The 23349-nt window shown below is 35.5% G+C and overlaps 1 protein-coding gene across 2 annotated transcripts in view; it reads left to right on the top strand.

Moving 5' to 3' along the window:
• SLC20A2 (solute carrier family 20 member 2) overlaps positions 1–23349 on the top strand; it is a 97598-nt gene that overhangs the window by 2635 nt on the left and 71614 nt on the right. The window lies entirely within an intron of this gene.

Below are 23349 nucleotides of genomic sequence, written 5' to 3'. Positions count from 1 at the left end.
CCATTGTGCTAACTGATCCTTGCCACCACATGCATCTTCAAGCACTCTCCTAGTACATATTTGATTTTTGTAGGCAGCCAATAGTAGTTGAAGTAAAGAAGGGCGTGGGTGGGAGGGGTGGGGGGACGAAGCCCAAGGGTATACAGAAAAGCAAGCATTAATAGGTTTCATTTGGATAAAATTTACAAACTGGACCATTACAGCTTCTATTATGAAAACTGTTCTGATAACATTGTATATTGTATGTGTTTGTAAATCTCTTATATGTTGTTTGTATCCAGAAATATGGAGAATATCCCATTAAAGTGCTTTAGAAACAGTGGAACATTTAGAATACAGTACATGGAAAAGTTATTGAATTTTTCATGGTAGCCATTTGTGTGTTTATAACACATTGTTAGAAAGCCGGGGTGACCCATAATGCCAGCATTGGCTCCAGCTTGTAAGGCATTTAAGTGATGTGCTTCATCAGATTGGAAGACACGTTATTCTCATTCACTTCAAAACTCGGCTGTCGCATGAAGTACCCTTTAATACTTCCAGAGTGCCAGGACTTTTTCTGTGTCACTCGTTAACCATATCCCCAGAATCTAGAACAGCGCCTGGCATAAGGAAAGTGCTCAGTGAATATTTGTGAAATTAACAAAAATACGTTGGAATTGTCTTCTCGCTTCTTTCCACTGGTGGAGATCCCACATAACTTTAGGGCAGGACCACTACAGCCTTATGCTTTCCACAGTCTGTAGCCCACAATGAGCCCTTTGAATTTTAGCTGTTTATAGCACATACTTTGGCATTTAATCTTTTATGGCTGTATATTCTTCCCTATATTTTCCCACCCAAAATACAGGCTACTGGGGTCAGGGAATATATATTTATACAATACTGTGTTTGAGAATTTCCTTGTTCGTCTAATATAATAATATATACTGAATAGGTTAATGTTTACTTATTGAATGAATATTAGATACCATGGGGGAAACATCAGAGATATTTAAAATGTGGTCCCAGTCCTCAGGTAGGTAGTATTTTAGTTGTGCAAACATTGTGTACACATGTGAAACAGTATGAGAATTTGGAGCTAAGAAAAACAAAGTAATAATAATAGTTAACATATGTGTATGTTGAGTATATGTGTATGTGCTTGAAGTGTGCCGTGTGGCTTTACATATTAGTTTATTTGATTCTCATAACAATCTTTTAAAGCAGGTACAATTGTAATCCCATATTTCAAATGAGGAAACTAAGGTACAGCAAGGTAATTAAGTTACTTGCCAAAAATCACACCGCACGTAATAAGTAGGGAGACACAGGCAGTCTGACTCTTGAGTCAGTGTGGTTTCTTTCTCTCGGGAGTTTTACTTAATCGAAGACAGAAACGAGATCTAAAAGTTCACACTACTTTCTCAGCTGTAAAAGGTGCTCTTTTTTTAAATTTCAGAGTGGCATAAAATATTGCAATGATTTTGAGCTGCAGAAGCAATGCTCGATTTTCCAGATAGAATAAGTTGATAATGAAATGGTTAAGGGGATACTGTATTTTGAAATGACTAAAGGCAAGGGGAAAGAAGCTGAATTTCTACTGTCAAATCTGAGTGAGGATTATATGTAACTCTTCAAAAGTATTGAATTCTAGGACAATGTTCACCAGGACATAGGGCAATGACTGAGACACTCATTTAGTATCAGAAAATTAATATGAAATAAAATAATATTGAATGACACTTGATATCTTACTACTTTTCTCTTGAAAACGCTTACTAGACTTAAACTCCTAGTGGTAGTAATTTAGCAGAATGTGAATGTTATTGAAGGTTTCCTGTGCACTTCTGTCCATTTACTTTGTTTTTATGTAAAATCTTGATCCACTTTTTCAGCTTGCCTTGGGCAATAGAGAACACATTGGGGCCAGGAGGCCTCTTCAAACCAAGTAATATTTCTTTAATGGAATACACCGTAAAATTGTGCCATTGATTTGGTAACAAATGTGAAGTCATTTTGAAGCCGTGTGGAATTAAATGAGAGCCTACAAACAAAATCCAGCAAGATGAAGGAAAATGATATTCTCCGAAAGCCCAGTTTTGTATCCCTTTGTTGGGAACTGACAATATTATTTTGGGGGTGCTGGGCATCAACAGAGTCACGGAATCTAAATGACTCCACAGATAGGGGAGTGATACATCACCACATCCACTTCCCAGGATCAGAGGAGGAAGTGCCCTTGAATGAAGCATGGGCCACAAACGCGCTGCAGGTATAGTATTCTGTGTTATAGATCATTTCTGCAGCGTAGGAAGTTATGTCGCTTGTCTTGGGGGGTAACTTTATAATTTGAGTCAGTGAAAAAATGACATGCTACTGTATTTTAACATCAGCACTTATTTTGGATATCTTGTAGAAGCAAGTTATAACTATGAATATTGTCCCACCATTGTGTTCTATTTAAAATCTGAAGAAATAATTTGGAAAATTGAAATTAAAATCTGTTTTGAAATTTTTATCCAATTGGCATGTTAGCCTTAATTTCGAGCTCTTCTCTGAATGGAGGGTTTTAGGGAAAGAAAGTGATACACTGACTCATTTATTTTAAGCCTATCAGCTGGATAATTTAATGAAATCTCTACTTCCCCATTTTATCAATTTTAGGGTTGTAGAGCTGGATCCTAAGCATAATCTAGTGTGTTGGTTCTCTAAGTAGGAGTGTACATCAGGATGACACTATTTATTATAAAAGTAACAGATGTCTTAGCCAAGCCTTAGGAGCATGGGCCTGGCATCTGTATTTTTTGGGGTTTTTTTTGTTGTTGTTGTTAGCTGAGCCATCCTGCCACCTGTTGACAGCTCAGCTCGGGCCGAGACTCGAACTGCTGTTACTCAGAGCTCACACTCTTGAGCAAGCTTTTAACCAACTGAGCCACTCAGCCGGCCCTTGGCATCTGTATTTTAAACCACCTTCCCTTGTAAGAAGAACAAGCCCTGTATTTTACAGATAAGAAAATCGAGGCAAAGTCAGATGACTTGCCTACAATTGGTTCAGTGGTACCAAGATTTCAGAATTTTATGGCTGGGAGAAATTTTCTAGGTCATCAGTTTAGTAGCTCATTTTACAACTGAATGTAAACCATGCTTGTTCACACTGTTTTCAAGTCAGATAAAAATGCAGAGAAATAGTGTTTTTCTCAAGGCCCCTCTTTCAATCTTGGCCATGGTGAAGATAAAAATATGTCAATCACCAGAATTTACAGTTTTAACTGATTTTTTTAATTAATTTCAGGAACTGTCAATTATTTGCATTACTTTTATTGTATACCCTGTGATGCCCTCTTAAATTTTGGAGAAAATAAGCTGTATTTAAAGCTGAAGTGAAAGATTAAAATTTTTTATTTGAATTACCTATTTTTCAATCTTAACCTAAATGTAAGAGAGAACTGTAAGAGAATTTGCACTGCTTTTTTAGAGTATTGTGTTTGTAAAGCTGGTTGATTTTTAACTTTTTTTTTTTTTAAGGCATCTTACCTTGGAAACAGCACAATTTGGCTTCCATGTCATCTTTGAGTATGAGAGAGAATCCTAGCCTCAGCATGTCCTCAGTAGAAACCAAAGAAACAGGTTTGTTCCTTCAAGACGTCTCCTGAAGCTTGGGAGCAGCAGCCATCCTAGAAGTAAATAACAATGGCAGATGCCTGTGAATAGACTATATGGTCCAGTGACTCATTAAGATATTCATGGAAGAATGGTAAAAAACTGAAGAAAAGGCAAATTTCAAGAAGCGACCCTCATGCTATTTAGGTTTTCTGAGCTGCTGAAAGAAGATAATTGTGAAAATATGAGCAACAAGACTTGAGCATATTTCTTTATATTTTTCTTACATTGTCTTTCTTAATCCATCTGCTTTGGTATATAATGTTTTCCTATACTGCAGTAGCTGAGGATCTACTTATGATCAGCGCTTTATTCTATGTGACTAGAGAAATAGATATAGTAGGAGAAATAGGAACAATTCATGTGGATGTCACCCCTAAAAATCAACTTTCACTGAATAATTACTAAAGGTGCAGAATACTGATGAATTACTTCGTAATGATATGCTGCTGTCACAATCTTTGTGACTTAACATTCACCTTTATCTACTCTCATCCTTTGTGCCTCCTTTTGCACAATTTTTTTAGACTGAAGATCTTGTGATCTTATTTTTTCAGTGTAAAAGTAAGAATTATATCTTCATAAATAGACCTTTGGTATGATTGCTCTTCTGACCTAGGTTATTTTTCAGAGTTGCTGTTTTTACTATTTTTATGTTCTTGTTGTTTTGTTTTCCACTAATGTTTCTAGGTGGAGATGAAGGATGAACTGTTTTAAGTTCATCTATGTTCTGTTTTCAGTTATCTGGGAAAGCAGAATGACATGGGAAGTAGAAGCTTATAGAAAATTTACAGCATCCCTAAACCATTAATTGTTTTAACCTTATTTTAAACCTCTATCAAACTTCTTTTTATCAGGGAGTTTTCCATATGCTGGTAAGCATGGTGGCGGGAGGTGGGGAAGAAAGAGACAAAGAGAAAGGTTTTGTAATTAACAAATGAAGCAATTGGTCATTAAGGTCATTAATGTGTATGTATACATGGTTGGTATGAAAATTAGTTTGTCAGTTAAAGTAATGAACAACATAAGTAAATTTTATTGTTTTTAGTTCTTCTTAACTTTTTGTGACTAAATCAGTTGACCTCATCAAAACTTCTCTGTAAGTTGAGGAAACCTTTATTCTTATGTATCAAGGTTTTCTCAACAGAGAGAAAAATAAGCAAAAGAACAGATTTTTAAATTTAATTTAATAAAGTAAAATTCCAAAAACAATCTTTAAAAAATACTTTCTTCCCCAGCAGACCTTTTTCCCTCTTTCTCCCAATGTACTTACCATCTGGTCTCTTACATTTTTCTCATCTGTCTATGATTTCTTATTTGGCATCTGTATATTGCCTACTTACTGCCTTTTCCATGATTCAACCTCCCATTGAAAATGCTTCCTGTTCTCTTTACCCTCAATTTCCTTGGGCGTGCCTCCTTCCTTGCCTGCCACCTCCTGGCTTTTGTAGTTGGTATCTCTTGTAAGTCAGCTCCTGTCATCTCTAGCTCCTGCCTGTTTTTCCCCCCTCACTTCTGTCCACTTCCCTTCTTGTCCACCTACATTCCAATCTCATCTCTCATCAGTGGTGATCTTTCCACCACCTTAGTTTACTTCTGTCTGTATAGCTCACTGATCTGTCATATGTTTCATCTAGCTCGGATTCCTTCTCATCTCCAAATTTATATTGTTTTCTTCCTGTACTTTTTACTCATTGTGCATTTGTTCCGTGAGCTCTTTTTCTATTTTCCTGTCCCTGGGTGGTAGGTATTATTACTAGATGGTTTTGTTGTCAGTATTTGCATAGAACACAGATTCTTGCTGTGTATTTCCTGGGTAGCCAGGATGAATCAATTATTATTAACTTTTCTTGGAACGTTGAGCTTCCTGTGTTTTCTGCTTCTAAGAATTAGATTGGTATTCTAGAAGACTAATATTACTTCAAAGAGAGTCAGGATAGTTATATGATACTGTCATTTTAACTCTTGTATTCAAGAGTTCGTGACGTTTGAATCTACTCCCTTATCCTGAAAGATTTTAAAAAAGACATCCAAAGCAGGTTTGGGGGTCAGAGGAAAGTAAATACTGTAAAAAGACTCATAGTCAGTTTTTAGAACTGCAAAGAAAACCGAAACCACAAATCACATGCTTTAAACATTTATTAGGTAAAAGGTCCCCTAAAAGAATATAAAGTATCAGGAGTTCTGATAACTAGGACTTCTGTATTTTAACATTTCCTTTTAAGTTCCAGGACTTTCTTTTAATGTTTAACAAAACAGAAATTTAATCTTATAAATATTCATTTTATTTCAAGAGGCTTGATGTTTCCTTAAATATTAACCTGTGCCATTTTGTAATTACACTGTAACATTATCAAAATGCCATTAATAATCGACCATGTTGGTTTCTTGTGTGGGGAAAATATATAAATTGTATGGTCTTGCCCCTCTGGACTCTATCGTTGTGGTGTAATTAAAAGGTAGCTTCTTGGCAAAATTTTATTTTATGCTGTTGACTGACATTGTCTTATATTTTTCCTTTGTTCTTGTATATACTGTGAATGTGGTGATCTCCTATAATTTAGTTTTCTATACTGTGTATGAACTACTGGAGTTAGACTAATGTGAGTACAGATGCAGCTTTATTAATCTTAAAAAAGAAAGACCCTATATACCACAAAATACAGTGTCTAAGTAAAAATTTTAAAACAACCCTAGAAATTGAGGTTGATCATACTGAATATTTTCTTTTGTTCTGAGCCTTCCGTAATTGTTGTTAGGTATCTTGAAGCTAAAGGAATGGTTAATGGTTCGATAATGGTACTGTAACGTTCATCACTCATGAACAGCTATTAAAAACATCAGAAACACAGTTAAGCTACTATACAAGAAATTTATGTAGATGTGCTAAGTACAGGGCTATGTTCTGGGATCACAGAGAATAAACCAGTAGAGAACATGGCATAGGAATATATTTTTACTGCACAGATACTATGCGGCTCAAAATGCTTGGAATTCCCATTTTAAATTTGCTTTTACAGTTTTTAAGAAAACTAATCTTATTAAACATGTTATAGTTAGTTTCCTCTTTTTTTTTTAAAACCAAAAGTTTATTTAGCTTGATCTATTTGCCAGATGTAGTTTTCAATGACATAAATCATACCTGGTCTCAGAGAATTTAAAATTTGCTACAATTAAGCATATTTGACAAAAATATGTTCAGCAAAGAATGTGTTCAGCAAAAAATGACATAATTTGAATAAGTCTCTGTAATGACTGCTTTCAGGAAGTTGGAGTAAGACATATTGGATATGGAAGCTTTGGAGTGTGTTATAAAATCAGTCTTTGTATAGTTGTAATCCCAACACTGGGTTATACATACCAACCTGAATATCGTTTCTGGATTATATCTATGTTTTTGTTATTTTAAAAGGTGTTTAAATTAACTTCCTCTAACAACCAAACTGGATAATGTGCATATTCTAATGTAGTTGAAAAATTGGCACAATGATTTAATATTATTTTGTTTATGGTTGATTAATTTCTTCCTAAATTAGCAGGTTTTTAAAATATGGGCCTGTGTCCTAGACCATATGATAAATTAGGTTGGGTAAGCTTTTCACTTGAAACAAAGGGATTTTTTTCTTATCTTGACTTTGTTATAAAAGTCCACTAATTCATAGTGTAATTAGACTTGTCTATTATGTTGTGATTCTGTGTATTATAAGGGTTGTATTTGGGGAATTTAAAAATATCAGTATTGAGATAGAACTCCCAACCCAGAATTTTTTTTTTTTTTAGTATTGTTAGTATGGTTAGTGTATTTATTAGCATAGTTAGCATAACTATTGTTTATATTATTGTTTATTCTTTTAATTTTCTCAATATTTTTGTTTTCTCATTTTTTTCATTATTTTTTCTCATTTTCTTTGAATTTTTTAGTTAGTATTTTTAGTTAGTATTGTTAGTCCAGTTATATATTTAGTCAGCATAGTTAGCATACTTATTGTTTGTTAGCACAGTTGGTGAGCATAGTTAGAATTGTTCAGTGAGTGTAGTTAAAGGTAATCATGTTGTATGACTTTTCAGACATCCCTGTTGACCAGGAGCTCCACAATGGCCATCATGAGCTCCTGGGAACCGTTGGCAAGGGCCTCTTTGCCAAGGTGGTGTTGAGCTGCCGTCTTTTAACAGGGACGAAGGTGGCCGTTAAAATCATAGATCAACGGGACTTCTTTGAAGTGCGCAGGCCTCTCCTGAGAGAAGTCCACTGAAACAGGATTTTTTGATGTGTGTGATTGTGTGTGCCGGGATTGTGGTCTCGTGAAACCAAAGAATGGAAACATGGACCAGAGAGGTAAAGTTGCAGAAAAGGAGTTGATTAGAAGAAAAAAATACATATCAAAGAAGCAGAAACGGGCCTGAGCAGTAGAGAATGCCTCAAGGCCCATTATTAGAAGAAAAAGTACACTGCAGAAAGTTTGGAGTGGGCTGAGCAAAGGAAGCTCAAAAGGCCAAAGGGGGCCAAGGGCAAGGGGCCAGGACCAAGGAGTCATTATTAGGAGAAAAAGCACACTCCAAAGAGTTTGAAGCGAGCCCTGAGCAGAGGCAAGGCTCAAAATGCTCAAAAGGCCCCAGCCCAGAATTTTGATAAAGATGAAAACATATGCCTTATGTAAATCTTCTTTGTTAAAGTTCATTATTTACAATCAAGAGATTTAAATACGTTTAGTTTATATTTTATGGCTGGTGTTAATTTGTACTGGCATTATATTCATAGAAAACTATTTCTATAGGAAGAGAGACTTGATGTATTAATATTCCAAAGATTAGTTTGCTGGTTATGATTAGAAAAGTAGTTTTCACTTCTATTTTGTGGAAGGTTCTCAGTGGTCCTGTGGGTATGTTAACATGTTTAATTACCATAATAAATATCTAGTAAGCAGAGACATTTGGGAAATTGCTGCACATGTAGAATGAGCGGTGGTACTGGTTTGTCTTTCACTGCTCCCTGTTATAGTCTTTGAGAAACTAAAGTTTTTTTTAATAGTGTTTCATTTTTCTTAGATTATTATTATCTCAGTAACAGTTACCATCATGGAGCCTCAGTAGGGTCAAACTTTTGGCATACATTGAACTCTCTGCTACTGCTTATATAGTTTTCTAATAAAATTTGATGTTATGAAATATATTTTATATAATATATTCATATTATAGTATATGATATGTGTTTATATTGATAAGTAAGTAAATAAATGTTAGAGCAGTTCTGCAGGTCAATAGGTTGGTTGGGAGCATTACATTTTCCCCACTATAAAATGAGGAAATTGAAGGAGGTTATTTAATTGCTCAAGGTCACACAGATAGTAAATGGTGAAACCAAGATTTTACTCTAGGTCTAACTAAATCAATTTTCTGTACTGCCTTTAAAAATATTTCCTCTTGAAACAGTAAAAGGTAGTGGTTATAAATGCTCATAATTTGAGCTAAGGAGTATATACTCTATAATCCTATGCTGTACACCTAATTTTTTTCCAAAATAAAATAACTTTGTTCCTGATTATAGAAGTAGTGGAGCTCAATATTAAAAGTAATCAATGCTTAGTGGAAAAACAAAACCAGAAAAGTATAGAGGGGGGTGGTGAAAATCACTAGTAATTCGACCACCAAGACATTAAGATTTTGATGTATAGTTTTCCAGACTTTTTATATATACATATCTATGTGTATATTTTAAAAACAAAAATATATTCATAATGCATGTTGTTTAATAATTCTTATTATACATGGACCATCTTTCTATGTCATTGTAAGCTTATATCTTTGTTTAAAATTTTCCTTTTCATTTTTTTAAATAGCCTTTTTATTTTATTGGGTAGTCGGAAAAGTCATGACGCATTTTTGCAACGAAAAACAGAGAAAAATATGCCATGACTTTTCTGACATCCCAATAGAACAGTTTTGTTTTAGAACAGTTATCATTAACATCTTTCATTAGTATGATATGTTTGTCACAATTAATGACAATTAATGTTGATATATCATTATTAACTAAAGTCCATACTTACTCAGATTTCCTTAGTTTTTACTTCATGTCTTTTTCTGTTCCAGGATCCCGTCCAGGATTCCACACTACATTTAGTCATCATGACTCCTTAGGCTCTTCTTAGCTGGGACAGTTTCTCAGACTTTCCTTGTTTTTTTGTTTTTTTTTAATAACCTTGACAATTTTGAGGGGTACTGGTCAGATATTGTAGAATGCACCCACCCCCCTTTGGAATTTGATGTGTTTCTCATGGTTAGACTGGGTTGTGTGTTTTGGGGAAAGAGACCACTGAGGCAAAATACCATTTTCATCACATTGTTTGAAGGGTACATACCATCTACATGATTTATCACTGTTGGTGTTGACCTTGCTATCCTGGCTGAAGTGGTGTTGGTCAGGTTTCTCTCCTAGAAAGTTACTCTTTTTCTCTCCTTTCCATCATGTGCTCTTGTGAAGGAAGTCAGCCCATGCTTAAGGAGCGGGAGTGATGTGCCACCTCCTTGAGGGCAGAGGCATAGTAGCTACATATATTATTTGGAATTCTTCTGCATGGGAGATTTAGCTATCCTCCCCATTAATTTATTTATTCAATCATTTATGTCAGTATAGACTAATGGATATTTATACTTTGGGTTATAATCCAGTACAACTTGATGGCTCTAATTGTTCCAGCTTTGGCCATTGGGAGCTCTTTCAGTTGGTTCCTGTGGCATTTGCCATACCTTTATTGCTATGGACTATCATCTTCATTTTTTATATAGCTGCATGGCATTCCATTATAAGAGTATGCCATAATATATTTAATCCCTTATTAAGATGGTCATTTAGTGATCAGATTTTTCACTATTATAAACAGTACTGTGATGAGCAGTCTTCAAAAATATATTTATGCAAATATCATTTGATAAGTTATTTAGGAAAAATTGCTGTGTTAAAGAGATTGCCCACTTTACATTTTATGGATATATGACTTTCTTAAAGATTTTTAAGTGGATTTCTGAGGAGTGAGCATTTTCACTTTACCCATGGGAAGTAGTGGTGTGTTTATCACTGTCATTGCCTCCCTTCCTTTTTCTTTTTTTCATGTGATAAGAGGCTGGCACCAAGTTCAAAGAGCTGCGATGAGGTCATACGTTGTCTTGAGACACCTGTGCCTGCCTTCTCAGTATAGAATCAGTAACTATAGACAGTTAAGCTGAATTTCAACTCAATTCAGTAAAACAAAACAGCATTCTCAATGAGTACAAACTGGAAGCAACCTTAGAAATAATGTGCCATCCCTGCATTTAGAAAGAGGGAACTGGTACTGTTAGGTGAGATGATTTGCATGGTATTATGCAGTAGCAGAAACTCAAGAACTTGGATTTCTGCTTCAGTATCAGAATTCCTTGTTACATGGGTGTATTTTACATCCTGTGCAAAGATATACAAAACTTTTTTATTTTTTTAATTTTTATTTTATTTTTTTAAATTAGTTTCAGGTTACAAAACTTTTTATGTTGGAAATTTTCAAACATGCCGAAGAAGACAAAATAGTGTAATTAGTCTCCATTACCCAGCTTTATCTATCAATTTGTGGCCGGTCTTATTTAAAACTCCCTCCACCCTCTATCAGTACTTCAAAGCATATCCCAGATATTAAATCATTTCATCTGTAAATATTTCAGTATGTTTAAAAACCTCTTTTTCCAAAACGCAACCACATAACCATTATCATGCCTTAGAAACATTTCTATTCAAGGATAGTTATAAAAACTTCCAAAGTTTGTTCACTGTGGATTATAATCTGGCATTACTGAAAATACACTTTTTTGGGTATAATTCTCCAGGGATTATAGAGAGATTCTACTGTATATCTGTCCACCATGCAAAATGGCCTGGGTCAATTAAGGGCTTTTATCAAACTCTAATGTACTAGGGTTTTATCTGGAAAAAATAAACCTCATGATTCCTTCAGAGGCAGAAAAATTTATAGAGTTTATGACAGACATCTCCTAACTGGATGTATTTGCATTTTGGCCCTTCTTAACGTCCTGTGTGAGGAAGAAATTCCAAGGACATACGACAACAAGAATTTTTTTTACCATATTAACAAAAGCCGCTAATGGGAATAGAGGGGTATGACCATTCCACTCCAGATCTGTAGAGAGATTTTTGAATGTCAAGTAAAATTCCTGCATGTTATTTCCTGAATTGTGATTTTCAAAGCTCCTAGGAATACCAACATGTTGACATCATCACTGCATTTCTTTTAAGAAGATAACTTAAGAGGAAAGAATACCTTTGGTATCAGAGATGCTCTAAAGGCAGAACTGACTACAATTACTCTGTTTTCTTCAAGCAGGACTTTAAGTGGATTACTTGACTGTCTTCAATTTAAAAGGGTGATTATTACTCCCAATGTTTTAAATACTATTTTTTTCCTGGGGTATCACTGGGTCTTTAAAATTAAGTGAAATGCTATTTCTAGAAAAACAGCCCTGTCTCAGCGGCTTTACAACCAGAATAACAAACTTTTAAATACTCATTTACTTGCATAGACTTGCCTGGTTTTTGACATGCTGTTAACACATGCAGCGATCTAAATTGGAGATGGAGTGATGCTGAAGGATAGAAATTCTCCATTTGCTTTTTCTAAGCCAGACCGAAACCAATCTTAACTGCATGATTTCATTTAAAACTATTTTATTGTGAATAAATATTCATCTTGCGAGCCTTATTCATTATATGCAGATTCATGTCTTTTTTTTTTAACCTAATTTAGACTTTTCTGCCTTGCATTTGACCGTATTTTGGCCTTTTTCTTTTGTGAATAGGCTTAGTAAATCAGCTTTATTTTCCTCCCATTTTGAGTGCTCTATTTGTATTATTCCTGAATTTTGGCTCACTTTTATCTATTTTCATTCAGTGAACACCTTTTAAAGAGGAGAAACCAATGTTACTTTTCTTGTTTCTAAGCAAAAGTTGAAAGATTAATAAAAAATAACCAGTTTCAAATATATGTTTGGTCCAGTGGTTTCCGTTATCCTAGGCTAATGTGTATTACAGATTTTAAGTTCTTGGAAGGCATAGTATTCAGCATGGTGTGCTGTGATTTAACCACTATAGCATTTCATCTACATTACCTATTTTAGGCTACTTTTTAAATCCCTTCTTGATACAAGAATGATACTTTTTTCTTAAAATCCTCTTTGCTTTGAAATTATCTTTTCTTAAGTTGGACATCTTTGCTACTTGCCAGCTGTGTGACCTTGCTTGAATTTATCTTCTCTTTCAGTTTCCTCATCTGAAAAGTGAGGATATTTAATTGGCAGCCACCTCATTGGATTGTTTGTTGAGTTAAATGAGATAAGCTATATTGCCTGGAACATAAATACTCCATAAGTATTATTACAGCCATCTTTTTCTCTCCAGCCATCTATTATACCTTTACCCTTTACTTGTTTATACCTTCACTAGATTAAGAATAATGGTTACTGTATCTTAAATAAGGGACCAACTTCATGTTTTTCTCAAACTTTTGAAAAACTTTTTGTTTTGAAATGACTACAGATTCACAGGAAATTACAGAAATATAGAGAGTATCCTTCACCCATTTTCCCCCAAGGTAACTACAATACAAGGTCCAAACCAGAAAATTGACATAGGTACAATCCACAGAGCTAATTTGGATTTCTCCAGTTTTACCTGCGCTCGTGCGCACGCACGTGCTGGGGGTGTGGTTCTGTGCAGTTTGATCATGTGTAGATTTGTATAATCATCACAGTCAGGATACAGAACTGACCCATCAACCCAAGGCGTCCTCTTTCTTCTCCTTTAAAACCCTCCCCCAAACACGTGGTAACCACTGATTTGTTCTCCAGCTTTATAATTTTGAGAATGTTATACAAATGGAATCATGTATTGGGTTGTCGGAAAAGTCATAACGTATTTTTCTATGTTTTTCATTGCAAAAATGCGTCATGACTTCTGAGAACCCAATTGTATTTGACCTTTTGAGATTGGTTTTTTTATTCAGCATAGTTCCTATGGGATCCACTCAGGTTGTTGCATGTATCAAGGTTGTTCCTTTCATGCTGAGTACTCTTTCACAGTATGATGTACCACAGTTTAACCATTTTTCCATTGGAAGGACGTTTGGGTTGTTTCTAGTTTGGGGCTATTACTAATAAAGCTGCTGTGAACTTTTCGTATACAGGTTTTTTGTGTGGATCTTAGCTTTCATTTCACTAGGATAAATGCGTCAGAGTATAATTCCTGGATCAGAACTTTTTAATGGACCGTTGTAAACGTCTTTGAAAGTATATGCTTATATAAATGCCGTCCATACTTGTAGATATATCTAAAAGCAGTTATTTCTTAATGCCAGTCATAAATAACATACGTCTTGTGTTTTAAATATATTTCTGTATAATTTGCAGCATGAGTTTAAAATACAGAATCCTGTCTTTTCGTACTGTAATATAAAATGTACTAATAAATATTTCATTTTGTTAATGAATTTCCTTTCATATTTTATTGACATTTTTCTTATGGGATATATTACTGGTTTTATTTACTACATTTGAATGGCGGAGATATTTCAAGTAATGGTTTTTCTTTTTATCAATCCTTTGCAATGTGATAGATGTTGAGTTTTTAAAATACTAATTAGCACAAAAAATCAGGAAGTCTATTATTTGACTAATGTTCAGCAACATTTCATATAATTCGTAGATCAGTGTTGACATTTTGGTTTTCCAACATAATGTTTGGGTCCTAAGATGTTTTATAAAATGATTGTTTCCAAGGTTAATAATAGATGATAAGTCATTAAGGTGAGGCTACAAATACTCTTTGACATGTGAAGGGCTCCTAATTATGATAGCCATAGTAGATTTGAGTAACTTTTTTTAAGTTGAGCATCAAAAGTCAACATAAGAACAGTATAAATTACGAATGGTGGGCAGGCATTAGTTGGTTGATCGGTTTTGGCTTTCCCAAATGTATCTATTATCTTTAACTGATAAAGGAAAAGCTCTTTATAAAAAATTAGAAGAAGGAAGGAAAAGGATAAAATGTAATAAACAGTGGTTCTTAACTGCTTATACGAATAATCTAGATAGCTTTTAAAATGAAATAAGTACCTATGCCCAGGCTAGTTAAATTAGAATCTATGGAAGTGGCACCAGGCATTGGTATTTTTCAAAATGATTCCAGGTAATTCTCATGTTCAGCCAAAGTTGAGAACCACTGAACCAACAGAAATGGCTTCTATGCTTATATTTCTTTGCCTTAGAATTGAATAGTGTTTGTATTGTACGCATCCATCTATGTATTGGACTAATGTGGGTTCCACATACCTTTTATTTATGGCTCTGCTGAGATGAATATTTTCCTAAAGTGGGAAAAATCATACTCGTGAATTGTGGATACATTTAAACTGTATAATACAACTTTAATGTGTCTAACAGAAGAGTGCCTATGAAGTGGAGTCTAATACCCCAAACAGTGAGGAATTCAGAATCATTGAAAGTCGAAAGGAAATTAGGTTTCATCCAGGGTATACTATGGGTGGGAAGCTTTTTGGGAAATTATTTGGAAAACCCGCATGGAGAGTTGTGGTAAGAGATCTGAGTCTTTATTGATAGATCTTATTGTCAGTCTTACTTAGTTTTTCTTTTTTTATTTTATGTTTCACTTGGTAAAAGCAATATTTACTTGTAATAAGTGAAAGTATGCAAGGATGACTAAGAAAGAACGCCCCCCCCCCGCCGCCCATGTTCACAGCCTGATGTGAATTCTTCCACACCTTTTTCTATATTCATAAAAGTAGTTTTAATGACGTAAGGTTTGAGTTTTTTTCTCTTTTAAATAGGATCGTACTCTATACATTATTCTGAAGCTTGCTTTTCCTCCCTAATGTATCATGGATGTTTCTCCGGATCAATAGATATAGGTCTAACTCTTTGTTTTCAAAAAATGAATAAGATTTTCAATATACCATAATTTATTCAACCATATCTCTGTGAGTAGACATTGAAGATGTTTTTTGGTGGTAATGGTGGTGGTTTTGTTTTTTCTGTTTTGTCTTTGCCACTACAAACAATGGTTAGTACATACAAGTATTTTTGTGTAGATAACTTTAGGTACTTGTGCTTTGTTTCTAAAATATTCTTATAATCCATGGTTTGGTTTTGGTCAGATTTCTTAGTTTCTAGATGCCTTCTCTGATAGACAGTTAATGTCAGTCAATTTCCAGATAATTGGCTCCTATTGAGTATTAAGTTGGGCATTAGATAGGAGGATCGATTATTTTAAAAATGGATATTAACAAACCCTAGTGACCAGAAATGTTTTTTATAGGTCCTAGAACCCCTAAGGTAGGGCACCTTAATAGGAAGCCAATGGATGGGCTTCATGGGGGTCCATCCGCCATCCAATATTGATTGTAAAATTGTGTACAGATGTACATTTTATGACTTTCATCAGATTTTCAAAGGGTCTGTTGCCCTCTAAACATGTTAAAAATTGGTAATATATGTATCAGAGAGTAGTACTTAGTCTGGAGAAATTGTAAAGTACTTTGGGTTCCCATGCTATTCTCAGCACTTTTTAAAAAATAACAATGTCTTCTTTTTTTTATTGTTAGTTTCAGGTGTACAGAACAATACAATAGTTACCCTTTTTTCACCCTCACCAGGTAACAACCTTCCTCCCCCCATCTATTGCCCTCCCACCCCCGATGTCATGCTTATCTATTACAATTCCATTGAATCTGTTCCCGCTCTCTACTCCATGTAACAATGTCTTCTTTCTTTAAAGATGTGGATGAAATAAATTTACTTAATTTCCAGATGACATAAACTTAGGAGAGATGACTAATACCATAGATAGCAGATTCTAGTTTCAGAATAATCTGAATAGGTTGTAATGTTCTAAAATTAGCAAGATGAAATATACTAAGGATAAACCTTCTGTAGGAGTCGACGAATGCTTTGGGGGTGGGGGGGCAGACAATTTCAGATGCACCTGAGATGGAAAGAGCTGGGAGTTTAGTTGACCACAGGCTTATGTGAGCCATCTCTGTGATGTGACTGCTGAAAATATGAGCTCGTTAGACCACATTTGGTGATCTGTGTTTATGTCTGTGAAACCACGTTTTAGGTGAGACATTAGCAAAGGAGGAAGACAAAGATAGTGATGGATTGAGAAGTGACGTCACGTGAGGAACGACTGATAAAGGAGTTTGGTTGTTGGGTCTGAAGGAGAAGGTATAAAAGAATAACAGTGGCAACCCTGTAGATTAGGAAATCGGAAGACCAGAGGGTGGGATATAGAACTTGTGCATGTGGGACGCAAGTGCTCAGTCAATGTTTGAAGCAATGAATAAAAGAAAGAATGGATGTGACAAGGCAAAGGATTCTGACTTGATCTGAGCCCTGGTGAGAGTGCTCCAGCAAGGAGGTGGGCTGCCCTAGAAAGTAATGACTTCTTATCAGTGGAGCCTTTCAAACATAGCGACAGGTGACTGGAATAGGGCCGGTAGAAGGAATTCTTGCTCTAAGTGAAAGGTTGTACAAACAGGACTTCAAATCGGTTACAATTGGAATTTTGTAGTTCTTCTCTCAGGTACTTTAATTCTAAAACAGGAGTGCATTCTAGGATAACAGAAGCACTTCAAAGGTACTTTTATAGAAGGAATGCTTTTGATTCATAGTCTATATGATTGTCAGTACAGGTATTTAAAAGGTGCTGAAACATTGAATTATAACAAGCTTTTACCTGAAACTGCAGTGCATAAGTTATTTCACTGTTAAACCCAAAGTCTAGACTTGTGGAGTGTGGTTCAAGATTTTATTTTTGTTATTTAGAGAGGAGAAAAACCATTCTTTTCAAGCTACAAAAAGAGAGTAAAAGGAATTTGCATCACTTCCTGGCTTCGTTTTGACCTCAGGAAACACAAGACACTATCTCCATTAGACTTAATTGTTCTGCATTCTGACTCAGATAATTATAACACTGTATGGAATTTGTGTCATGCTTTGTCATTTACAGAGGTTTGCACCCAAGTTTGCTTATTTCCTGTGAAAATGTACCTCTAATATTTTTTTAAGTTGGTTGAGACAAAGATATCCTTATTTCTTCTCAAATGGTTGAAACAATATAAAAATCCTTTAGGTTATGAAAATGGATAAATGTCAACATTTTTTTTATGTAAAGCTTTAAAAGAAAAAACCCTATCTTAGAACAGGTTGGAAGCTGCTGCCACTTAGGACATCATGGCTTCCACTCCCTTTGCCAATGAGCTCTTGGTGAGGGGTTAAGAAGATGGGCTCCCCTGTTTTCTGGCTGTGTGACCCATGTCTGTTTCCTCACTTGTAAAGGGAAGATGATAGTGCTTTCACTGCTGTGAGAAAGCACTTAGCAGGGTGCCAGGCACATGGAGAGAATTCAGTAAACCTATTAATATATCTTAATGCTCTTACTTCTTGAACTCTTTTCTATTTTTTTCTGATTTACCAGATATCGTCATCTGTGTCTTGTACTATCTTGAACACAGCATGTCTAAAACTAATTTTTTATATCCCTACCCCGACCCCTCCCTCCTCTCATCCTAAAGCTATTACTGCTTTATCCCCCTGTCTCCTCTTTTTCATGCACGGGGACCGCTCCAGAGGTCATATGGAAAGACGTTAACACTGCAAGCTCTGGAGTCATATCGTCTGGGATTAAATTTCTGCTCCACCACTTACCGTCATGTAACCTTGGACAAGATACTTAATGTCTCTAAATCTCAGTTTCTTCAATTACGAACTAGGTATGCTAGCAATTTGTCTTACGGAACTGGGAAAATTTAATGAGAAGTCCATGGCTTGCTTAAGTAAGCACACAATACATGACTATTATTTATAACTCTCAGGCTAGGAATGGTAGTGTCATTCTTCATTCTTCTTGAAGTGCAATGCTATTGATTCTACCTCAAAAGTCTCTCTTGCTCTCATCACTGCCTTTAGGCCAGGGCTTCTTCACTTGAATTCATGACTCAGAGGTTCACAATCCTCTCAAATTAGAGGTACATTCTTGGACATGTGTGCATTTTTCCTAAGGAAAGTACTTTTAGCCTTTATCATTGACTTTCACACAGGTCAGTGACCCATAAAAGGTTAGTAACTACTGATAGACTCTTATCTCTCGTCTGTATTCAGTAGCCTATAAACTGACATCCCTCCCTATTCTCTGGGCCTCTAATCTACTCCTCACACTGTTGCCCATGTAACTTTTTGTGTGTGTGTTTACATCCGCATCCTACTTAGATAATTGTGTTGACTCCCTGTTGCTCACAATGATGGCTCTCACCCCTGACCACATACTAGAATTATATGAGAAGCCTTTTAAAAAATACTGATGCCAGGCCCCGTCCTAGACCAATTAATTGATACTAACAAATATCAGACATCAATATTTTATTATAAAGCTTCCCAGAGATGTTAATGTGCAGCCAGAGTTGAGAAGCTCAGGGCAAAGGAAAGTGGACTAATGTGTCAGCATGGCATCTAAGGACCTCAGCAGCCTAGCGTTAATCTACTTTTTCAGCCTGATCTTCTCACATTCATATCCCATCACTTGCACTCTGGACACATACTTTTATTGTTGTTATTTTCAGAATATGCTGTGTTGTTTCCTGCCCGCTCTGCCCAAAATGCCTTCTTTCCCCCTTTCTCTGGTCATATCCATCACAAAACCTTCCGCAAACCCCAAAGAGAACTGCAAGCCTTACTTTTGTACAAACTTCTATTTTAGGACCTACACTGTTCTATAATTATTTGTGTATCTGTCTTCTACACTACTATGAACTCCTAGAAGGTAGGATCCTTATTTGTTTCATTTCTCTAGTGCTTGGCACCAGGTTAAGAAGCTCTCTGCGAGTCTAATAGATGGGTAAACAAGAATGAACAAATAGCAGTCTACTCAGGCAAATCCGGAAATCCATGGGATTGGGGTATGGAAGTCAGTATGGTATACTCGATATGGTAAGGAATGCTGAGTAGAAGTTTTATCCTCTGTCATTGCTTTTTCATAGTTTTATAAAAAGGAGAGATCAAGGTATGTGAAGTTTCTCAGCTGGGACCAGGAAAGTTGTGACCAGTGTTAAAAATACCTCCAAACATTGTTGAACATTATTGACTATAATAGCATAAAGTCATGTCATATTTGTCTCCTGTAGTTCTCCAGAGATTTCTGAGAGTTGAAGAATCAGCCATTGTGATGATGGCAGCTGTTTATTTTGCCCAGTGGATTATCCTTACTTAGTTACTGATTTAAAGATACCCTTATATGGATAGTTTTCCAGACATTATATGTTTCTAATTTTGATCTCACCCCTGGCCCTTGTGTTTTAACTGCTGCTTAGTCTTTTTCGGCTATTTTTAACACTTTTTTTTTTTTCCCTCAGTGTGTCTCAGAATTGTCTAACATAATCTAAAGAATTGTAACTTAAATGCAATTTATTCTTCCTGTTTCTTCAGTGCCCAGAATTAAGTTAAAGATGATTTTGAAAGAGATTAGTTTAGTAAATGATCTCAGAGATTCTTTAGGATATTATTTGGGGGATGTTTTTGGTTATCTGCCCTTTATCTTAATTATTTTTCCCGGACACTGACTCATCACACTCTTAAGAGAAGAGATGGCTTATTTAACCCTTATACAAAAACAGTGAGTACTAGTCTGATGTGTTTGACTAATATGCTGTGTATAAACGAATAGAATACCCTTTGTCTAACTGGTTGCTTATTATTTCATAATCTTGTATCTTACAAGCTTGAATAATACGGACAAGATTTTTCTTATTCCAAATCAGAATGATAGTTGGAATTTATTACTATTCTACCCTTTTATGCTTTCATCCATCTTTAAGTTTTTTTAAAAGCCTTCGAGAAATCTGGCTGTATCAAGAGCTCCTTTAAATGCGATTTACATGAAAGGATCAATTTGCAACTAAAAAGAGTAACTTTTAGTCATTTTTAAAAAACAAATCTGAGTCAAAGAACTGGGGAATAAAACTTCTCCTGGCAATTGGAGAGACAGGAATATAATGTCAAGAAAAAGGAGAAACCAACTCTTAACAATGGAAGCATTAAGGTCTAAAATGGATAGTTTTCTATTATTTCAGTCCACAGCCAACCACAGATGTCCCGGCACTGTTTGTCCTCTCCTCTTAGTGAACCAGGGCCCGTGTAAAGTGAACCAGGGCCTGTGTAAAGGAGCTGGTCTCGGGTGTTTCTGAGAAGGGCCTCTTGGATTATTATAATTACTGGGTTATTATAGTTCTTAGAGCTGAGTTGTTAATCCTTCTGGTTTTTTGCTTATCACTGCTACTTTGAAAAATGAGCACTCATTTGGAGCACTTTTTAAAATAATACTTAGTGCTTAAGAGATACAATTGTGTACATTTATCATCAAGACCCTAGATTATACCCCCCGCCCCCATCCTCCCGAAGAAACTACTCACTTACTGGATTCTTGTAGCCAAGTGAATTTAGAATCTCTTAGGAATATTTCATCTCTTAATTTGAGGTTGACTTTGAACTGCTTACCTTAAAAGTGACCACTTCTCAGTTTATCTGGTTGGGAACAGACCACATCCATTTATAGCAAAACTGTTAAAAATTAGAGAATAAATTTTTGATTTCCCAAGTCTCTTGGTAAGTTGACACCAACTTGTGTTCTAACACACACTTTGGCATCTACCCTTCAAACAAATCTTATAAATGCTCAGGGACTTGGTGGTGGGATAGCAGGAGTCATGAGAACGTATTTGAAATTATTAATAGTAAAGCTCCTTGCCTTGGGCTGTTCTTCTACAAGTTGCGAGTTCCCTGTTCATCTGAAATAAGATAGAGAGGGAACCTAAAAACCCAGAACCCCCAAATAGATTCTCTAACTACCACATACAGGTGGTTCAACCAGGAATTCCCCTTCATTTTTTTTTTTTTTTAGCTGAGCCATCCTGCTACCTTTTGGCAGCTCAGCGGCTGCTCAGCTCGGGCTGGACTCGAACCGCTGTTGCTCAGAGCTCAAACTCTTGAGCGAGCTCTTAACCAACTGAGCCACTCGGCCGGCCCATCCCCTTCATTTTTATTTCATACAGCTAAAATGTATATTTTTTAAAACATCCGTGCCAAGTACTGTTCTGAGTGCTCTTTGTGCATTAATTCATTTTTGCAACAATTCCTGGAGGTAAGTTCTTATCATTTTACAGATGGGCAGAGAGAATTCTGTTAACATGTCTATGGTTGCAAAGTTAGCAGGTGGTGGAGTTGGGATTTGAATAAACCCACAGTATGGCTGGTTCTATGAAAATACTCTCCTACAGACCCCTGTTCCTCAGAAAGTCTTAAGTTTCAAGTTAGAAGTAGGGTAGCCATTATCCTAAAAAGATTGCAGATACCCTTGAAGTAGACTTGATTGCTTGTGAAGCAGTATGGATTGAGATAACAAATTAATATTTGGTGCTAATGTACCAAAAGGCTGTGGAAGTTAAAACTCGTTGCCTGATCCTTAGTAGTTTTCCTATAATTGGAATCAGTAAGCTGAGAAGTGGGCATTTATGATTAGCAGCTCAGCACAGATTCTATCCATCAACATAGAATTGGCGATAAAGTTTGATGTGTGATGAGTGAAATTTACCTTTGCGTTATCTGTGAAAAAGAGTTTTCTAAACAAATACATAGAGTAAGATTGCAGGAAAATTTTATTTATTTCTACATAGAATATTTTCAAGTACTTTTAGCAGTTACTTTTTGTTTGTAGTATAATCTGTTAACTATCTTTAGTACTTTCATCTTAAAAATGAAGGGAACTCAGTTTAATATTTTGTTAATAGATTCAAGGAATAAAACTGCATTTAAAAGTATTTTCAGTTTGAATATATAACTACTTGAAGCCAAATTAGACTGGAATTAGTAAGATTTTGTTAACCTACCTTTTGAATTACTGTGACTCTAAATCTAATGTTTTCTTTTCCCTAAAATCTCAAGTTACAGTATATTTAAGGTTTCTTATTTTAGATTAGCTTGAATACTAATAAATTACAGAGGTTCAGATTGTACTTAATAATCCTATGTTTATTTTTCCATTTAAGATGTATTTATTATATAAACTGTTGGGTCGTCGGGAAAGTCATGATGCATTTTTACATTGAAAAACATAGAAAAATACTTCATGACTTTCCTGACGACCCAATATTAGTACTCCTTTGTTTGAACCTGGCAGCCACACTGTGTCTGTCTAGCAGTTTCAAGCCTCGCATCTTAGATTAGCAAATGCAGAGCTGTTACCCCCAAGAGAAAGGAGGAGACCCCCATTTTCAAAGTGGTGGAGGGACAGTCTCTGTTCTTCTAACAAGTGAAGGCTAATGTTGGAGCACATGAAAACATGTCTGACCCTTGTGTTCTAGTGTAATTCTCTGTGGACCCCAGACAAAGGGGGGAAAAATTAAAAATATATTTAGTACCTACTGTGTACCAGGTGCTGTCCTTGGTGATATAGCTAGATCTTTATATTCATACACATCTGTCCATCTTGCTGTGTATGCATACTCCTGAGTTTACTAATTTATTTAACAAAACATTTGTATATTAAGCACCAGGCATTGTTCTACATGCTTTACAAATAGAAACACATTTAATCTTCATAATAAT

Source organism: Hipposideros armiger, unplaced genomic scaffold (genome assembly GCF_001890085.2).
Source record: "Hipposideros armiger isolate ML-2016 unplaced genomic scaffold, ASM189008v1 scaffold_131, whole genome shotgun sequence".
NCBI lineage: Eukaryota > Metazoa > Chordata > Mammalia > Chiroptera > Hipposideridae > Hipposideros > Hipposideros armiger.
Note: the sequence above shows the minus strand (reverse complement) of the source record. Positions and strands in the feature narration are given on the sequence as shown.